Source organism: Taeniopygia guttata, chromosome 2 (genome assembly GCF_048771995.1).
Source record: "Taeniopygia guttata chromosome 2, bTaeGut7.mat, whole genome shotgun sequence".
NCBI classification, from domain to species: Eukaryota; Metazoa; Chordata; class Aves; order Passeriformes; family Estrildidae; genus Taeniopygia; species Taeniopygia guttata.
Window position 1 is genome coordinate 99,300,333 of NC_133026.1, and position 22,146 is coordinate 99,322,478.

Here is a 22,146-nt window from a genome sequence, read left to right on the forward strand (position 1 = left end):
TCTCCAGATTTAAAACAGACATTTCAAGAAAATACAAGAAAATCTGTTACCTTTCCACCATGAATTTAACATCTCCAAAGCAACTCCTGCGTTTTGCAGATTTATGCAAAATAATTTCCAGGGATTATTCATGTTGCTGTAGATTAGAACACTGCACTAATATGCTTTTGGACTACTTCTCTGGACAACAGTAGTTTTGCAGAAGAGTCTTCCATTCCAGTTTCAAAAGAACACGCCACCAAAAGAGTGTTTATCAGATTATATTCAAGCTTTCAATCAGCTATTCAGCAAACAGGGGCACACAGCAAGAGGGGGCTGCCAGTCTGAGACAAACACCAATAGTGTCACACCACACCCCAATCACCTCCAGTGTTACATGGTAGATGAATTATGTCTTTCTGAACAAAGGCATTTTGCAATAAAAGGGACTCTCAGAGCTCATCTTTCACAGTTCCAGCAGAATAGTGATGTTTACAGCATATGTGATTTTAAATACAATGTCCTTTCTTTCACAAATAGTTAAAAAAATTAGATCTCACTGTTAAATCTTTCCTTTAAGACCACAGATGGAACCACAAAAATGTGAGCTTGTCCAAACTCATTTACACTAACTCCCACTCCACTCTAAAATGCAGCCCACAGAGGATGTCTTTAATGCTGTGTAACAGCTCTTTCTCTCCACTCCAGAAAAATTCTGCAGGTAACTGAAGAGTCTTCCTGAGATATTGTGCCTTAACTGAACGTGACATTTACATATGATTTCTGCTACAAATTCTTCATGCAACCTCCTCTAAAGCACCCTATATACAGAGGAACAATTTAATGCTGAGCCAGAACCGCTGATCCTCTTCAGAATGAGGATCAGAACTTTAGTTCCATGTTTCAAGGTCTATTCATACCCTGCTGTGGTAGGAAGAATTATTAGCACAGCAGAAATGCTGAGGAACAATCTGGCTCTTCTGGGAAAAGAAAAAATAGAGATAAAAACCTAATATTCTGTATAATAAAAGTTTGTGTACTGTTCATATTGTTGTCACATATTACAGTGCAAATAAAGAGTCATCTTTGCAGCAAACTAGCACAAAAAACCACATTTTATCGCAGAAAAAAAGTAGCATCTAAAACAGATACAGATGAAGCCTACTATAAAGCTGTTATGCCATGTTGCGTGTGCCATGTCTGAGCTCGTCATGCTACAGATCTAAAACAAACATATTTGTGTTTGAGGTCAGCTCTCAAACTCATAAATAAGTTTGAATTTTGTAAGAATTATTATATATTTGGACTTTTGTATTCTTTAGTTATCTATTATTAGGTGAAGCTTAGTTGTCAAGACAACAGTTTCCACTTCTATGAAATGCTTGAACTGTTAGCAAAATGTAACAGTCAATATCAAAAGGTCACCAGATTGGTCATGTCTATAGCCAGGAAATAAGAATATCTCCTGAGGGTAAGGCCAGGCTGACACCAAAACAATGGCAATCAAACACAAGGGGACTGAATATTTCTGAATTATCCACCCAGTAAAAACAGAAGGAATCAAAGAGCAATCTACCCCACACAAGATCTACGGTCCTGTTGGGCTTTTGTGCAGTGCATTACTACAATGGCCACTCCAAAGCTGAGTACAGTGTGTGAAACATAACTGATTTAAGTACGTGTTTCAATAGACAAAAATTGGATTTTACATATCAGAGATATCTTAGGATACAGCAAAAAACACCCCAAAAAACATCATAATGCAACGAAATCCTGTTATCCAAGAACTGACAGTCAGAGGAACACAGCAGTTAGGTACCAAACATATTCCATTGCAGAAATGTAGGGAAGAAGGAACATGCTCCCAAAATTAGGTCAAGCTCAAGAATGTAAATAGACACTTAGAATTTTTTTTTTTACTATGAGATGTAAAAATTATAACAATAAACATATTGCAACATGAGCCACACCTAAAATCTATAACTCAGAATGTTCCTGTACCGGGAGACACTACCAATATGCAGTTTAGTTTTTGTAAAATCAAGTACCTTAGGATCACATCTATTTTCCTTATACTTTATTTTTTTCCCTCACAATAAGTATTTTGTATCAAGGAAAAAAAAAAAAACAAACAACACAATAAAACAATGTGATATCCTCTTAAAAGTCCCTCTTAGAAGTATCCCCTCTTAAAAGACTCAGACTCTTCACTCTTGAGACCACACACTACCCCTTGGCAGACAGGTACAATGTGCTCGCTCTTACTATTCACTTTCAGCTTTACATGAGCCATAGGCTGAGACAAGAGAATCAGCATTTTTCCACCCAACTGGTGTTCATTCAGCACAGGGGAAAAGGACAGAGGGAAGGATACTCAAGGGCAATTGTGCACAGAATACTCTAAAGGACTGAGAGTCAGCTAGCATTAGTCTCTTCTCTTTAAAGATGCACGTGACTGATTTTTTTCTTTATATATAATGTATGTCTCCATGCACACACAGCTCCCCTACGCAGTCATCTCCTGCCTTTTATCTCCTTGTCTCTCTAAATAGACACTTGCTTTAAGAGAAAGCAACTGTACTCTCATCCCAACCTCAGAAGCAATCCTTCCCTTCTGATGGGATGCTTCATAAATACCTGCAGTACTCAGAACATTTATTTTGTTGTACAAACAGCTGAGAATAAACTACCTGAAAGTATCAATATTAGTTCTTGTTAACTCAGTTTGCAGGGAACCAGAATAGCTCACAGGCAGGAAAGCTCAGTGGAGAGGAAAAGGCAGGGAAAGAAAGGAAGAACAGAACATCAATATACAAATAACCTCCTCAGTGTGTCATCCTGAGGGATACGTGGGGAAGCTGTCTGGCAAATCAGAAAACAGTCCTCTTGGACAACAGGCACTTTTGTCAAATTAGCATTTCCCGGGATGTAAGAGTATTGTTGCCTCCATACCTAAGTTAAAACAGCTCCTCAGCTTAGTGAAGGCATCAGACATTCCCATGCCAGATTTAAATCTTCTGATCTTTCTTTTATAGGCACTATGCTTTTATTTTTATTGCACAAGTTATTTTCAACATATGGAAAAGTAACCTCTCTAATTTCTGAACCAATCATATCTTTGCATTAAACTGGACCAGCGATAATCTATTTAGAAATGTTAATTTTCCTTTAGGTTTCTATATTTACTTCCAACCACAGGTTGAAACACCTACACATCATAAGGAAGGTTACAGTGGCCTGGGTTGTTGTCATTCTTAATGATAATTTCATATTAAGACTTACAGGATATATTTTTCTTTTTTATTGTTGTTAATTGTCATTGCTTCTTTCAATATCTTTGATAATACACTGTAAACATCATACAAAAATTCAGCATTTCACTTTTGACATTGCATTGTTTTTGATACCTAACAATAAAGCAAGGTTCTTAGATTGCTCAATATATACCAATTCCTAAGCAATTGGTCTGAGCAATAAACAATATTGTCATGTGATCACATCCCTGTGGTCCTGGTTTTAGAAGATTTTTTCCTTCTGAAAAGTTAATCATCTTGTTTTGTATCTGGCATAACATATAAGAAAATCAACAAGGTCTGTGAACACTGCTAAAATTACACTGCTAACATTTCCCTTTCAAATAGCCATAATCAAAAGACTACCTATATGCTTCAATCCTTCTACTAAACTTAAAGCAGATTTTTTTTTTTCTTACACACACTACCAAGATGAGCATTCCTAAAGCTTTGTACAGCACAAATCTCGATGTGTTCAATAGCTCTCCTCACATCAAGAGGACCTATATTTGCACAGACACAATATGCAGTCACTTAAAACATAAGGACATTTTCCCCCTCACAGACAGGAACAGAAGTTCAAATTTGAATATATCCCACACTTTCAGTTACAAACACAGACTTGGGTATAAAAGGAGAATCCGTATTGAGAGTAGTCAACACGTTTTCTTGGTTATAATCTCACTTGAGAACCATTCTCTTGCCAATGAACACAGCCAGCCATCAATATCAGCACAGGGCTCCTGCAGAGTTAGTACCAGTAAATTTGCTCTCCTGAAAATCATATCTGGGAAGCACTTAATTTAACCTCAGTCATCTGGTAAGCTAGAAAGAACTGGGAAGGGAGGAAAATCATGTTTTATAAAAAAACTAAAATAAAATACATAAAAGTACTGATCAGGGAAAACACTTTACTGTGTATTTGTTGATAATCACATATGCATCTCTTCTACTCTCCCTGTTTTCTTAACAACTCTTAACCTGAAGTTAGGAATAGGAAGAGGCCACTGGAGAGTTTTTTGTTCTCTTTTTAAATGCAGAATTCAAACCACAGGACCAAACTATTCTATTGCAATGAAATAAGCATTGCCTATTACCAATTCATGTCTGACACCCTTCTGCACTTTGTAATGAAAATGAGAGCAAAGTTGGTGGCAAACAAGTGGCAAAGTTTGCCACTTTTCTGCCATCATGGCAAAATTTCTTGCAGTAGGAGGACGACATAAAACCTCCATCCCATACAGAGCCCATAAATTACCTACTCAAGAGGGCTATTTAAATATTCACAAAGTCAAATTCAGACCTGGTACCCAGGAAACACTTACTAAGCTAAGATTCCCAAAGTTCATAGAAATGGACTGAGAAATAGTCTGAACAACAATGACAAGAAGATCTAGAAGTCATCTTTGTGGTTCTGGATGACAGATGATAGTCAAGACCAGCGTGCTGGTTTTCAGCTGGGCTAGAGTTAATCTTCTTCACAGCAGCTGGGACAGGGCTGTGGTTTTCATTTGTGATGAACACAGGGTTGCTAATATAGAGATGTTTTTGCTGCTGCTGAGCAGGGCTTACACAGAGCCAAGCTTTTTCTGCTTTTTGTACTGCCGTGCTGGTGAGGAAACTAGGGGTGCTTGGGAGGTTGGCCACAGCTGGGACAGGTGACCCAAACAGACCAAAGGGATATTCCATGCTCAATACAGAAAGTGGGGGGAAAAGGGGAAGAAGAGGACATTTGCAGTGATGAAGTTTGTCTTCCCCAGTCAGCAATGTACGGGAGGGGGCCCTGCTGTGCTGGAGGTGGCTGATCACCTGCCTGCCCCTGGGAAGCAGCGAAATCATCCCAGGTTTTGCTTTGCTTGTACAGACAGCTTTCGTTTTCCCTATCAAACTCTCTTGATTTCAACCCATGAGTTCTTCAGCTTTTACCCTTCTGATTTTCTCCCCAGTCCCACTGGAGTGAGCAAGGGGCTTTTTGAGGTTAAACCATGACCACCAGTCAGTTTAATTAAATAATAAGGGGCAGGAAATGGAGTCTCATTCCAGCCTTAAACTTTTGAGATAGCATGAATCTAACAGTTACTCATGCAAAAAGAAGAACGGCAAGTAATTTTTTTTTTTGTAAAATTATTAGAAGCCTCTGCAATATATACTTCAGGTTGGGTTGTTTGTTGGGTTTTTTTTAAGTCCTTGCCACACTTCGTAGTGGATTTTAAATAGTCATGAACTTTCACTTCAACTTTTTTATATGCTAATTAACACAATTAATGTATCATAAGCATATTTGGGATTTGCATTACCCATATTTCTCTACCGCATTTTATCAGTAATTTTCAATTATATGGGATATTGTATTTGTACCATTTACCTTTCATAGTCTTTCTAAAAAGAAGATGGAAAACATTAATAAAATGCATAACTTTTTTATTTAACGTTAACAGATAAAATTATGTTTTCAGGCAGGTATCGTCATGAATAATTGCTCAACAATTATTCTTAATTACAAAAAATGCAAAAAAATATTTAATGGCCAACTCTTTGCAGGACTGTTTGACACTACAAAGGGAATACTGTGTTCACAGCATAGCTACAAAACCAGTACAGAGGAGACTGCACAAGGGTACTCATTTCCCTTTAATCAAACTCTAATCTGATGGTTTTACATTCTGACATAGTTTTGGTGAACACAGACATAGCTAATTAAAACATGACTTGTTTATCCAGCAGCACATAAGGTTTTGACTGTAAAAGTGATGTGCACAAAACAAATGCACCCTGTAGTATGTAATTTGCTTTGATATGAAAAACCTTGAACAAAAAAATTATACTGTGCCAGCAATCAGACAGCTAAAATGAAATGTAAAAGGTGGCTAATTGCTTCAGCAATAAATAGCAAGTGCTCAAAAATAAACTCAGTGTTTTGGTATCATCTACCATGTCTAATAGTCAGACTTTGATGTGATAACTCACTACCTACTGAAGTTAGACACTGTGTTCATCCTTAATTGTGTGTTCAAGGTTTAGCCCCTGCTGATCCACGTTGAAATGAGCCTGCTGGATTGAACAGCGTTCAGGTCTGTCACAGGTTCAAGCTCACCAAAGAAACTTTCCAGGCAAAAGTCAAAGTCAGTCTTTTCCATTTATTTCCATTTATTTTCTGAGCCTTGTTTTCTTTGTTTTTTGGGTTTTTTTATTTAAGTAGCATAAAGGCTATACCACAAAATAGTGCCAAACAGAAACCACTCAGCATAAGGACTTTCAGATATTTATGTAGATCCCTTTTTTATTTCCTTATTCTGAGTATCCAAATACAAAGACAGAACTTAAAACTCTACCACTGTGAGATCCAAGAAACAGGCATTCCAGAAGTTATGCCAGAAATATGTACCATCATTCTACATTCCCTTTTTTATCATTATGTGTTAAAACGCTACCTTAGTATACATAAACTAAATTGGGTAAGACAGTCCAATTTTATGTTAATTACTTCAGTAGATGTCAAGCACATAATCTTTTGAAACACAGCACTTCTGTGTCACTGGACAAGAATATTTAAGAACAAGGAAAATATACACATTCACATATATGAAGTGCTGCAAGAAAGAAAACACTTGGCTAACGGGACAATGACCTGACACAGCCGGTGCTATGCCCTTCAGAAGCAAAACCTCATTTGGTTTACTGTTAGTCTCAATTCTAAGTGAATAGAAACATAAAGTGGGTTCAAAATGATTTTGTATAAATCTCCTTCCATTAAGCTACATTGCTTTATTCCATTAAGCTACATAAGCAGCTGGTAAATAGAACTGGGAAATCAGCAGCAGGAGATACAAAAAAAAGTAGTTAAGGTCTTGCACAGTATCTGCACATGCAAGAAATTAAGAAAAGAAGATTAGTATTTCTGGCTATGGAGTCAGACAAAACACATCGAACACACAAAATATATCATGAAGATGCCCTATTATTTCTACACATTCATATATTCTCTTACGTGGTAAAACGAATACAAAGAGGAGTGAGGTAATGAAACAAAATGAAGCTTCAAATCAAATGAGTTTTAGTAATATCCCTAATCAAGTTCCAAATTTCCAGCGGAAATGCAAAGAAAGTTAAAGCACTTAAAGAAATTCAAACCCAAAACAAATAAATGTAACTAAGATAAAGAAGTTCTTTCCAAACAAGAAGTTATCAGTTCTTGTCAGAAATATTCCTGATCTGTTTTCTATCAGAAATCAGAAAATCCAATGCATCAAAACATAAATACTTCCTGCAAAGTACCCTTTGATGACACCAATAACAAAATAAAAACCGAACCAGGCACTTTTAAAGACAGAAATTCATAAAACTTCATCATTTTATGACTTCTAATTATTTCTTAAATTTTATTATGCGTGGTATCATACAAGACTAAAGAATGCATCAATCCAATGCAAATGTAATTTTTGTGGAAAACTACAAAAATGCTTTTTTCATTCTTTTTTAATCAAGTTTTGATCCTGTAAGCTTTACAGCAAGATGTAAATTCCCCTTCTCCAAAAGTTTAATCAAAGTTACTCTAATCAATCAGTTATCTCTAAGAGGATTTCTATGTTTTTATATGGTAATATGGAAAAGACACTTTTATTTTATTTAACAATGGATAGTAGCCCTGTGACTAAAGGAATACAAATAAAATATCTTTAAGTTCATATCAGTGAAGAACTGTCAGCTGTTTCCCTTCTCAGAAGCAAAACTATAACATTCTTTAATTATTTAGAACATCTGAAAGAAATAAAACTTTCCTACTTTAAATACATGCAACAGTTTTCAGATACTCTTAACATGGTCACTCCCTTCCATTTGCAGCTAGAGTTGTGTCAACTTCACTGGTTTTGGCACATACTTTCCATCTTTAGAAGTAAGATACTCTTTTCTCACACTTTTTTTTCTTCCACTTGACCTTTACTGCACTTCTGCCCAAACACAGGCAATTCAAAACATATGAAAAAACATCAAGTTTTGAAAACACAGATCTAAATAACAACTTCTAGATTCAAAATTCCTGCTACTGCAGATCAGACTAGAACTCCAGAAGGTTCCTTCTTACCTTAATTATTCTATAATTCTCTTTGTAGAATTAGAGGATGAAGCAAAAGTGAGTACAGTTCACCCTGTCAATCTCTACACTCCTCCATGGAATTGTCCTGATTTCACTTTTTCACTTTCACCTACTTTTTCAGCTTAGAACTGCTAATATGCTCACACATGCACCAAAAAAAATTAAAAAAAAAAAAAAAGAAAAAGGAAAAAAAAAAAGGAAAACAAAAAAAGAAAAAGAAAAAAAAAGGCCTCTAGTGTACAAGAAAGCACTTTTTTTTTTTTTTTCTGTGCCTTTCATATTATCTGTTTCTTACTGGCATTGACTACTGATTATTTTTTCCTTGAAGTTTACTATGTATTTGTATCCATTTAAACAACATCTGTCAGGTAAGATTTATCAAACTCAGTAGACAGCCCCGTGTTGGCTTCAGTCCATTGAATCCACTGAAATCCATGTGAAGCTGCACATAAACTCCCTTGCAAGACATGGACGAAGATTTAGTGGATCCAATTGTACAGTGGTCTGAATATGCATCTGCATCTTTCCACATTAAATTCACTAGCTTGCCACAACACAGATTAATGTAATTTCCATTAACACAAAACATTCTTTTCATGTAAATTTGCATTTCTCCTGTTGTTTTGCCTTCTTCTCAACTTAAGTCTGACTCACAGTCAGATTAGAAATTAGATCAAAGTAGAATTTGCAACAGTGACTTGGCCTCTTTGGACTACAGAAAAGACCAAAACAGAGGGATAGAGTGACTGGAAAGTTAAGAAATCAATGACAGTCAGTCCCAATGTGCTCTATTTTACTTCAGTATGAATGTGGAGTTTCTGAAGTTTACAGAGCTGGTCTTCCCACAGTGTATTTCCAGCACAATTCCTGGAACTCTGACTTTTTGTAGGGCCATCTGAGATTACAAAATACTTAGAACATGTATGTGAAGACTGTGAACCCCTTAGTCCCAACCAAGCATTTCCATGAAAGCCACCAAGTGCAATAATCACCTGGTTTATTCCATGTAGCCAGGTAAAATATTTACTGTGACAATTCCTGCTCTGCCCACAGCAGGAGGAAATCCTCCCACAGCCCCTGTGCTAAAATAATACCCTAAAGCAGCAGCAGCATGATTGGATTTCCCCATGCAGCTCAGGTCACCCGAGCGGGCAGGCTTTTCTCCTCCAGAGCAGGGAGGTTTTGGTATTAATTTGAACAGGGAGGAAAGCTGGATTCTGCTCTGCAGAAACATCGAGTCAAATAAATACGTCATTAAGCTAACTAGCTACAGGATTGTCTAGCAGATGGATGACATCTTGGTTGCTAGTGGAACACTTTTCTATAGCCTTGTTTGAGGCAGACACATATGGCTCTCCCAAGCATTGATGCAAGCTCCCAGATGGACTAGATCATTGCTGACACCTTATTATAAATCCTAGAGATGAAAGAAGGGAGCACAATTTTTGAATCACAACACAGGACTCTAAAATATTCAGGCTTCCTAAAAATCAAATTTACAACAGAATATCTTAACTTCTTTATGCTGAAAGAAGCTATTTCTAACCAGGAACAGAAAATAGGGCAAAATGCTGTATCAAGAAAGACCAGAAGAGACTTAAGGAAGCTTAAAAGACCAGAAGATCCTTAATGTGAATGTATATCATAGCTACATATACAGAGTTACAAATATTACAGTTCTAAGGACGGAAAAAATTATCTGCTGTGCAGCTGTTACTGACACCAAAGAGCTTCCATCTGGAATTTCTTGACTGGGGTGGAAGGGGAAAGGAAAGAAGAGGAAGCCACTTAGATATTATAGATGTATCTCTGAAATATCTCTACCCTAAAGGGAAAAAAAAAAAGAGTGAGAGAGATGTCTAGATGGCCGCAGGAGCAACAGGAGAACTACCAGAACTATGTGGGAGATTGAGAGATAACAGAACCAGTTGCACACAGCATTTGGCTTTTTGTAGGTGTCAGGGATACCTGAGAACATCTCAAGTACACAAGGGTACAACAGTATATTTTATGCATAAAGGTCAGAGGCAGGAAAAAATATTCTTTTGACACTTTTACACTGTGAAAAGAGACTATCCTTGGCATTCATCAGAATTTGATCCTTCAAATTACCCAAATGGGAGACTCAAAGCGTGGGGAAGACGACTTGCTACATATTTTCTCTCTAATGTCTCCTATACTATGTACACTAAGAAAGTTACATCTTGAGAATGTTATAATTCTGTGACAAAACTTTTCCCTTTCAAAAGCCAATCAACTTGCTGGCTCTGGGAATAGGTCAAGAACTCTGTATATTCATAAAAGAGATTCTTAAGGTGCTAAAATTTATCTGCCTCTACTGCAGTGGCCATAATCTTAATTAGCATGCAAACATCTTGGAACAATGAGCTAAATGTGGGACAGCTAATATAGCATAACAATGCCTCTTATTTTTTCAGACACACAACTGTACTTTCGGTATCTTCAACCATAAAAGAATTCCAATGTATTGAATTCAGAGTGGCTCCCAAGTTTTCCTTCACAGCTTTTAATGTGACTGTTTTCTTCTTGACCAACTGAAAGGTCAGAAGATTTTTTTTTTTACAGCAATCCTTGAATTACCTTATACATCCTTCTGGGAGGAAGTTCAGCTCCCCTTCTTTCTCAGATCCCTGAAGAATATATGCTTCACTGTTCATTTTAATATTTTGGAATATGGAAGCTTCAGGATATTCTTTCCTGTACAGAAGTCTTCGTATGCAAGACTCAGGGAACTGCAACTTGCAAACCTCCATGGGAAATGCTGACATGAAAAGGGGTAAATTAAAGACTTTAGGCAACAGAGGTTTGGGTTCTCCTGAGGTGCTCTATCAGATGAACTCCAGATTGAAAAGAAAGGGGAAGAGAGATATTAACTGGCATCCACAAAAGCATGTTTTATCAAGCTCCAACTAGAACCAGACAGTTTCTGGGCTCTCAAAGCAGACAAACCCCATAAAACTCAAAATTTCCCACCAGCTGAAGGCTTCAGTTTTAAAACTGTCAAATAGATTTTTTTTTTCCATAGTTTTAATGTTTAAAAGACTAACAGTTTAAAAAGATAGATACAGAGGATTACTGTAGGTCCCCAGATATGAGGCGAGTCCATGAAGGATTTCTTCAGCCTCTGACTTTGCAGCAGACTTCTCTTGCAGGCTATCCAATGAAACCACATGTTCCTAGAAACACAGCACCCCTGGTCACAAGGTGGGATCATTGGTAGTTTATCTCTGTGACAAGGACCATGAAAACACCAGGCCTCTGGCCAAAACAAGTTCACCAGGAATCAAAGAGAGGTCATGTCTTATTTTGATTTCAAAGTCTGTCAGGTCTAAAATATTTGCAATGAAACATCCCAATTTCGATGAACTGCCATTTTGTGTGTAAATTACATCCACTTGAATGTTTGTAAGGAGGCCCAAGATACCTCTAAATAGCAGCATCAATAACAAGCAACATGGAGGAAAGTTGAGATAAATGAAGTATAGTGTAAAACACGGAAGTTGCAGCATAGTAAACATCTATGTCAAGAGCTTCTCAGGCATACACAGATCAGTATAATTTAACTTATGTTGTGAATTACATTCTCCATCAGATGAGAATGTCAAATGACCTTTGATTGATTCAAGTTAAATATATAAAGCTGTTCTGTATTCAACAGAGCATTCACACACAAGTTTAACATGCTCTAACATACACATCCTGACTCAACACTTCAAGTGATTTGCTCTGGTATCTCCATGTAGACATGATTACAGGCTTTTATCTCCAGTTGCTAACTATACCCAGGGGAGAACAGGGAATGGGAAAAGGCAGAGTCTGTTGCTGGTTGCATATTCAACTGAAGAGAGAACTCAACATTTCAAAAGCCACTTCCAGAATACCTTGCACACCTAACTCCCACTCTACAAACTAAAGAGGTCTACTTATTCCTCTCTGTACTTCTTTTAATTCCTTTCACTTTGCTCAGCTTTTAGGTAAATTCAAAATTACGACTCATTAATCAAATGCTTTTTTTAATCATTACTGTGCATTATAAGCACTAATACATCAGCAGTGTGATATTTGTTTCTTGAAATTTACCTATTTGCCCAGCCACTCCCTATGAGAAAAAGGAGACCAGGCTACATAGGCTGTTGGAGCTTTCTGCTGTAGAAACTTTAGATTATTCCAGCTGTTTTCTTAAAAAGACTGTAAAGATCATTAGAACAGAACCGTGATTTTCACCTACAGCTGCAAGTTAGAATCATCATCTCTGTAGCCACTGCAGGTGACTTCTTCTTGCAACTGAAGAAAGATTTATCTCCCTAATCCTTGGTAAATGAAACCCTACACTAAAAAGTTAGACTACTGTTATTACCAATCTAACAAGGCACTGTAAGAATAAAAATATTTATAAAATGCTTTGATGAGAAAGTTTTGCCATAAGGTGCTAAGTAGAACAGGTCAGATAAAGCACACATTTGACAAACACTGGCAGTATTTCTGTTCATCAACAGATGGTTGCTTTAAAAAAAAAAATTATTATAAGCTATGTGAAAGTAGCCACCAAAGAGTACCTGTATTCTACATTATCCAAGCAGCTTTAATTGGACAGATGGATCACATGTTAGAGGCTTCCCAATTAAATAAAGATAACTCATACTTTAAGACATTTAACTGAAAATAGGGTACTTGCAACAACCTAATCTCAAATGTGCTGTTTCTAAAAGCCTGCTAGAAAGGTTATTACAACAGCAAGAGGAACGTGAGAGGGTCACAAAACCTGAAAATATCTGTGTTGGAAATATCCACAGGACTCTCTTCTACCTCACTCATGCCTAATATCTATATAAGTTTGATGAGGGATAAAAGTCAACACAAACCTTTTGTAAAACAAAACATCTACACATTAACTGCACTGGCCAACAGATGTCATTAGTCAGCCCAAGTCTGACTTTTATATGACCAGGTGCAATCTCTAATTAGGAGTATTGAACCTTATCTACATGCATTTCTACAAACATTCAATTTGATTTTGCTTAGCACTAGTTAAGGAAAACCTACAAAACCAGTCATCCATTGAGGTGAAATTGTAAGGGAAGAACACACACCAATGTAGTATCTCACCAAAAGCACCAGTCCAACAGCTATGGAGATTAAGTTGGATTATTTATGAGTTCCTTGCATTTTCTCTCTCACATCTTCTCAACTCTGACCCATGGGGCAGAAACCAGAGAACTCACTTTTGTTTTTTGAAAGACCCCAAGAAACCAAGGCAGCCATCCAGCTGACATTCTGTATAATACAGACCCAAAGAGGCTCTAGGGATTAGCATCACTTCACTCAGTAATTAAGGGTTGAGCAAAGCAGAAAGTGAAGCAACACCATTTACACCCAACAGTTTAATAAATACTGTTACATCCAGGCAATTACATATACTAAGTACATCCCAACTAGATAAAGGACTAAGATCCGTATTTCTTGCTTCATGTGTCGTTAACACCTAATGGATTGTTCAGAGATGTTTACAAGTCCAAGGTAATAATGGATCATTTTTAATTAATGCACAGGAAAAACTTCATGAAAGTCTCAGTGGAAGAAGGCAGCTGTTAAAGAGATTGCTTCATATCTCAGTCACAGACTGCCCCCTCCTTTCCCTCTATAAAATGGAGAACAAGCAGGTTACAGGTGTGAGAAACCAAAATAATAGGCTCAGACACACAACACAAAGAGAAAATTATGAAAATGTCACACATTTTCTTTCCTATAATTCTTTGAAAAGTTGAAGAGTGAAACTTGTGTTTAAAAAACAGAGTACTGTACTGTTTGAAGATGCATCAAGTACTGGTGCTGAAAACTGAAGACAAAACACAGTATCCTTATAATGGCATATGCTAGATAATATGAGTCAGTGCTCAACACTTAATTTAGAACTCTAAGTACATTTCAGAGTTTATCCAGAAGAAAACATTATTTTCCAGTCTCTTCTCAATATGAGAGAGATTCTAGATCTTATTTTATTAAGTATTAACATTTGTTTTAACAGAAACCCTAGGAGAATTCCATACTGTCCTCTAAAATCACAACTTAAATACACAGTGGGTCCAAGGTTATGACAGAATCATTCAAACCTCAAGGTATTTCTCATACAAATATGTAAAAAAAGCACATCTTCCCCAAAGGTCAGTACATCTTTTACAATTTCAGAACATAGAATCAAAATGAAATACTGAGTTTAAAAATAATTGAAATCTCCAAACTCATTTTTTACAAGCAATACAAATTCGCTATCATGACTACATTTTTTCAGAAGCAGATTTATTACCAGTTTTTAACCAAAAGGATACCCGGGTGGTTAGCTTGGAAGAAATTAAGAACACCAGCAGATGGAAAGACAAGGACATTCCAACAGACACTTCATCAACCTGCTCCATTCTCATGTGCAGCACTGTACTTTTCTAGGCAGTGCCTTTTAGAACTAATCCTAAAAACATAGGATTAAAAACATGGGTACAATGTCCAACACTCTCTTGTTGTTTTCCCTATCCTATAGACAGCTAGGAGACAATGTCAACACAGAGAAAACTTTGCAAAGATCCCCACACAACTGGCAAAATACACTTGTCCTTTTATCCACTGCAACCAGCATTGAAGTCCAATGAAGTCCAGTATTTCCATTTCTCAACTCACCTTAGTGAAACCAAACAAAATGAAACAGGAGCATCTGGATTTCAATTTAGTCCTACCCAACCATACTCATCAAGTAGGTGCCACTATTCTAAAGAGACACAGTTCTCCAAAATGGTGAAATACACAACTGAAACCTGCACTGAAAAACAGGTAACAAGCATACATATTTCCAAATTCAGCCATGCGCAAAAAAAATAATCATATTAGAATTATTTTGGATTAAAAAAATATTTTAAGTCATGCCTACCAACCAAATGTCTATTTATCTATTTATAAATTTGTCTATAGAGGACGAATGCTTTTTTGGGTAGATAAGGGAGAGACTAAACCCTAGGAAAAAATGCTGAAAATTTTCACACTTTTAATGTCTGAAATAATGTTCAGTTCAGAATATAACTAAGTTTGCTCAGCCAACCTTTAAGACTAAATATCTGATTCAACACAAACAAATACATTCTGGTTTTAATGGCATTCTTATGGAAAAATACCTCATCTGGGTGAATGCCTGATTCTTTTAACAGTTATTTAACCATCAGAGAATCTATTACACATGCAATTCCACCTAACATGTAGCAAATCCTAAGCTCAGCAGAATCAGGCAGAGCCCCCACCACAGGTTTACACTGAGCAGAGGTGTCCCAGCAGCAGTAATTTATCTATCCTTGTCATGTAACTTTAACAGCTTTTCTGTGTGGACACTGGCAATCACTGACTTCCATTGTCACCCAAATTGTCCAACATTTTCAAATGCTTTTCAGTTTTAGCATATAATATAGCATATAATTAGCATATAATAAAACATAAAATCACTATCATATCCATCCTCTTTTGGTGCTCTCCTCAAAAAACTAACCCCCCTAACTCATAAACTGCTTTCCTAATAAAACTGTATTTCTGTGAGAACACAGCTCTCCCAATTTGAGGGATCCAGACTCCTGCTCCCAGTAAGTTTTCAAAATCCTGTGGTAAGGATTTCTGATCAGTTTCTCTGCAAATTGCAGACATTAAAAATAAATTATGGGTATGTATGTGTCGCCTTCCCAGCCCTCTCCCCACCACATGCATTTCCACCCCCAGCTCCTTTGCTGGTTTTCATGCAGATTTGTGCCAGACATTCGGCATCCTCATTAAGTGGTGTCTGGCAACCTGCCTAAGCTTTAGTGGGTTCTGGGAATGCCAATATATTAACCAGAGGACTTTTTGCATACCCTGGAGGGATTTTTATTCTAGAAAAGTCAACCACTTGGCACTAAGAAAACTTACTTCAAACCTAGGAAAGCTCTCCATTGGCAATAAGAAGAAAAAATGCATTTACACTCCTCTTAATTTCTGTCTCCTACCTGAAAGAAAAGTTTGATGTAGAGCAAGATCATTCAAACACAGTTTAAAAGGTCAGTGTGTTCTCTGTAGTAGGATTTTAGAGAAATGAACAACAGATACAAACAACACAGACACAGCATAGCATCATGAAAATTACTCATTTTCAGCCCCTTGTCTCTTGTGACCAAAACAATCTTAATCAGGAAGATTAAATTTACCAGTCATTATGCTGAGTGATAATGAATGGTGATATTGGTGTTTGAAACTTTCCATTGCTTAACTAAACAATAAGAAAAAGACTTTAGTAAAATGCATCTACATTTGGTATACTGCAAATATGCTAAATCAAAGCATACACTACAGAAATGCATATATTAAATAAATATGGATGATGAATACTGAGACATTCTACCAGCATGAAATACAGGACACACTGTAATGTCATGCTCTTATTCACCTGCAAGCATTCTTTCTACTGCTGTCCCCTTAGAGTTACTATTATTCAACTGACAGTCTCAGAACAAAGCAAATAAAACTCTCTAAGAGAAAAAAAAAAATCACATTTCTTTTTCAAATATGAGGTTCAAAAGAACACAACAGAAAAAAGGAAGGCCCATGGCTTTCCTTCACTTGAATATTCTGCCCATGCAGCACATAGAGAGTTTTAAAGTACACTGGACAAACGTGTCATTTCAAGATCATTTCTTCAGGCTTGTGTACGCAGAGAATCCAATTCATTTCAAGAAGTCAAGTAATCTGCTACCATATAGATATCACTACCCATTATTATTATAAGTTTCTTCAAACTGACATCTACTTCAAACTCATCATCTTTCTTTATGCAAAAAATTGCCAACTTCCTGACATCAGCTCCAAAACACCATGGTCCCTTTATAATGGCCAATTAGAACCAGAGATTCAGCAAGAATCAATTAAAATCAATTCCATTTAAATGTTTTAGTGTACTAAGATTATGTTTGGTGTGAAAGAAATTTTTAGCTATCTAGGCTGCCTTTGCTTAGATATCAACCTTCTAGGCAAGACAGCTATTCTTAAAAATAGCTGTCAACTGAGAAAAGAAAATGTATATGCATGAATCATTTCACTACAGGGTTGGATTCCCAGCAATGATGCACCACTGTTCTGGCACCAGTGCCTTGAACGAGCAGCTGATACTAGATTGGTGCCATTGAAGAATTTCACGGTTACCACAGAACCAATCTGCAGAAAAATTCATCTCCAAACTCCTAGAAGTATTTGCATTCTGTAACTGGCAATGCATTTGCAGGGAGCTGTTTTGAACCATGAAAAACCAGACAGGGAAAAAAAAAAAAAAAAAACAAAAAAAACTTTTCCAAGACCACTCACAAGTTAAATGCAATAACCTTGGCTCCTGATGCAAGAGTTGTTGGACAGGCACACACTTTTTAACACTTCATTTCTCTTAGAGTCTATGCTAAGTTAAAATACTTTTAAGGTATTTCTCTATTATTTCAATAATTATTTACTTCTTTCTGGCACATCATATCCACATTTGGAAAGTATTCCAAATTATTTCAGACAGTGTCATTGACATAAAACTAGTTTTTGGTGGAAGGGCAGCACTAGACAGGTACTGCAGGGCAGCTGAAAAAGAACTAAATTTTGGTCAAGATAATCAGAGAGAAAACTTTCAATTCCCTCTTCTCCACAATCCTCTCTTGCAAAAATGTTCCTTCAATGCAGGGAAAACCAACAATTCCTCATTTCAAGTCTCACTTTGATGTTCTGTGCAAAGAAAACAGCATTTTATCCATTTAAAAATAACAAAAAGTGAGGTTAGTTCTAAATTCCTAGGTTAAGCTACTGCCCCATGGCTGTAATCTTACAACATTTAATACAATGTGTCTAAATCTTGAATCTCAATTTACTTCTACTTCCACAAGTTTTCTTGTAACAAGTCTAAGGTCCTGAAGACTAAAAACTGCATCAAACGCTGCCTAGTGCCTATAATGTTTCAGTTAATAAAAAACAATGATCTGCAATATTGTGTCTCACACTGTTAACTCATTCTGCGTTACACATTGATCGCCATTTAGGCCCACTATGGCATCTGAATTCCCTGGCGAATATTAATATGCCTTATGTGTATGCAACAATGGTCTTCACATACCTGAGTTGGAACTAACTGTGCTGCTGTAAACACTGATTATACAAAAAGATGTGTTTCTACTTCTGTAGATAACTGTAGAGAGTTGACACATTCCAATTTGAGTTCTCCTCATGCTGGCCACTTTGTGTGTCACAGTAACTTAATACCTGGTGCTAAAACTCCAGTACAGATATAGATGTTCAGATTATCATCTCTATCTCAGCTAATATGGACAAGGGGATGTTGATTAGGCTGCTTCCCACCAGTGCACTGGTTTTCCAGCAAAACTTCCCCTTTCATTTACAGCCACTAAGTCATAATATTTATATATTCATTAGTGGAATCAAACACATGTGCACCGTGCACAGTAATTTAATTCTATTCAAGGATGCATCATATGTTAGACAGCTCTGGATCATTCCAAAGAATAGGTTTCCCAAAACATTTTCCTAGCAAAGAAATTAGAAAGCAGAATTGAAGTTCTGTCTAACCAAGATTCCCAGGTGTTGAAGGACCTGTAAGAACACTGCCCCCACACAAGCAGCATTTATCTTCTTACCTCATCTATGACTACTGGTAATTGTCCCTTGGGCTTTCTTACTGGCAAAAACTCTCTCCTCTTTTGGCCAGCTTCAGATTTATGATGCTGGAGAACTTCACTCTTCATGCTACATGATGCACCTTTCCTGTCCACAAATATTTTAATGTTTTTGGTTTGGAAGCACAGACAAATCTCTTAAAGGAGCTTTCCATCTTGACAAGGAGATGTCTGTGGTTTTAGATGAACAAACTTTTATAATACCAAACAGTATTTTTAACACCACATAAAATTATTCACCTGATTTTTGTTCCCTGCACAACCACCATTTGCTATTCAGAAAAGGTTCTGAATCACACTAAAATCTGTACCATTCTAGGTGTTAAGATCACCCGAGAAAACAAAAGTTACTTTTGCATTTTGCCTGCTTCCTGCTTGTTCTTTACTGAACTCAAACATACACACAACGGTGTGTTTGCCTCTTCAGCAAGCATCGAACCACAGCCTACGCAAAACTACCTACCCACCTACATGACAGAAAACCTGGCACACCATTCAGAAATTTGGGATGCACATATTCACTGCAAACAATGCGGGCAGGCATCTAATGCAGGGAGGCAAAGCTAGACTTCTGCTAATAAACTTTTTAAGGAAAAAAAAAAAAAGGCACTTCATCAAATATAGGTCACTGGTGCGTGAGCCCGGCAGCCGCACTGCCGCTTTGCCTCCCTGCCAAAGTTGCCCGCCCGGCGCTGGGGGCCGGGCATCCCCGGGAGGGTCTCCCCGCGGCGCCGGGCACGTCGCCGGCAGCCGGGCTGTGACACCGGCCCCGACCGGGCGGCACGGACCTCCGGCACTTACTCCGGAGCAGCCGGAGAGGACGTGCCGCGCACTCCGCGCTCCCCAGCGCCCTGCCCGCCGCCGCGGCTCCGCAGCCCCGCTCGCCTCCGCCCCTCCTGCGGAGCCCCGGGGATCGCCCGTCCGGGCTGCCGCTCCGGCTGACCCCGGGCCAGCCGGGGCAGGACGGCAGCGGGGTGTCCTGGAGCCCCGGCCGGCCCCCGCTATCAGCGGTACCTGTCACGCTGCCCTCGCCCCGGCCGGGCCCCCACCTGCCCCCAGGTGCCGCGGAGGGTGGCGCTCAGCCCGGCCCGCCGGGGCCAGGCAGTGCCCCCGCCGCGGCAGGCTGGGTGGGCGAGCGCCGCCGGAGCCCCACGGCAGCCGCCGCCTCGTCTCCCGCACGCTCACAGACCTTCAGCTCGGGCCTCCCGCACTTTCTCCGGCACTTTCCGACGCGGCGCCCCCCGGCCCCGCCGCCGCGGGCAGCACTCACCTCCCGCCGGCCCCCGCCGCTCGCCCCCGCGCCGCGCCGGCCTCCTCCGGAGCGCCTCGCCTCCTCCCCCTGCCCGTCTCCGGCAGCCGCTCTCCCTGCGCTGAGGCTGTGCCTGCCTCCAACTCATCCCCAGCCTCTCCTCCTCCCCCCGCCCTGCCCGCCCCGCTGGCTGCCGCCTGTCTGCAGCGAGTCTGGCTCCGGCGGGCGGGCGGGCGCGGGGGCCGCCGGCGGGGGGGCGGGCGGAGCGGGGGAGGGGAGGCGGCGCTCCCGCCCGGCCCCGCAGCCCACACTGACACCTGCCGGGTGGATGTGCGCGGCTCCGGCTCCGCGGCACCGGCCCCGACAGCGGCGGGGGGCGCCCGAAATGCCGCCCGTGACTCGCCTTCGAGGAGAGAAGCCGAATGAGGTTCCGCAAAGGCAAGTGCAGGGTCCTGCACCTGGGGAGGAACAGCCCCAAGTGCCAGCACAGGTTGGGGCACACCTTCTAGAGGGCAGCATTGTGGACAAGGAGCTGAGAGTTGTGGTGGATGACAAGTTGACCATGAGCCGACAGTGCCCTTGCAGCTAAGAGAGCCAGTGGAATTCTGTGCTGCATGGGGAAAAGTGGCCTGCAGGTGGAAAGAGGTTATCCTCCCCCACTACTTGCCCTAGTGAGGCCACATCTGCAGTGCTGTGTCCAGTTCTGGGCTCCTCCATACAAGAAAGACAAGGAGCTACTTACTGCAAGGGGTCCAGCAGAGGCCACAAAGACCGAGCATCTCTTCTATGACAAGAGGCTGAGGGAGCTGGGCCTGTTCAGTCCAGAGAAGAGAAGACTGAGGGGGGATCTCATTAATGGAGGTAAATATCTCAAAATTGGGTACCAAGAACATGGTGCCAGGTTCTTTTCACTGGTGCCCAGCACCAGTGGACACATAAGAAGCAATAGCCATAACCTAAAAAAAATGTTTCACTTCAACATGAGGAACATCTTTACACTGACGGTGGCAGAGCACTGGAACAGGCTGCCCAGGGAAGTCATAGAGTCTCCCTCTGGAGACATTCAAAACCCACCTGGATTTGTTCCTCTGTCACCTGCTCTAGGTGACCCTGCCTTGGCAGGGGGGTTGTTCTAGGTGGTCTCCAGAGGTCGCTTCCAACCCTAACGATTCTGTGAGCTGCTCCATAGTGTGGGAATGGCCCTGCTCAGAGACTCGTGGCAAGAGGCAGCTCCAGTACCCACGGGGCAGCCCCACCACACACCCATCAGCCCTCAGGCAGCCCCTGCACCTCTGTAGAGGTCAGGACAGGCACAGGGTACGGGAAACAAAAAAAAAAAAGTACACTTAGTCCCATGCAGAATGAGAAATTTTTAAACTTTCCAAAAATGTTGCAAGACAGGAAAACCCAGTTCACGTCACAGCCCAGCAGGCACGACCCCAAGGCAGCTTCTGTCTTGCCTGTGTTCACTTGCAGGTACTGTCCATTCCAGGCTCAGGATGCAGTCCCACACAGAACTGTCAAACATTCACTAGCCCTTGGCCTCCCCTTATCCCTGTTAATATCCTTTGGGATGCAGGCCTGTGGTATGGATTAACTGGTAAAAATGCCATCTTAATCTTAACTATGCTCAAACCACTTGGGTACAAGTATAGCAACCAAAGTTGCTATTACATGTTTAAGTGCAGGAATATTTACGCATACCATTCTCACAGAAATAAAGAAATCCCTGTTTCTGGGAGCACCAGAACAGGTTACCCAGAGAGATGTCTGGGTATCTCTGGAGATATT

The 22,146-nt window shown here is 39.7% G+C and overlaps 1 protein-coding gene across 3 annotated transcripts in view; it reads right to left on the reverse strand.

The window, feature by feature from the left end:
- LOC100223646 (low-density lipoprotein receptor class A domain-containing protein 4) overlaps window positions 1–20,567 on the reverse strand; it is a 327,058-nt gene extending 306,491 nt beyond the window's left edge. Inside the window, exon 1 of one of the 3 annotated variants that reach the window (XM_032746926.3) lies at window positions 20,377–20,532. The gene's annotated coding sequence lies outside the window, so the exon portion shown is untranslated. Of the gene's footprint in view, window positions 1–20,376 lie in introns of all 3 variants that reach the window. The other 2 variants (XM_072924475.1, XM_032746929.3) reach the window with 2 other exon arrangements.
- Between the last annotated feature and the right edge of the window lie 1,579 nt (window positions 20,568–22,146).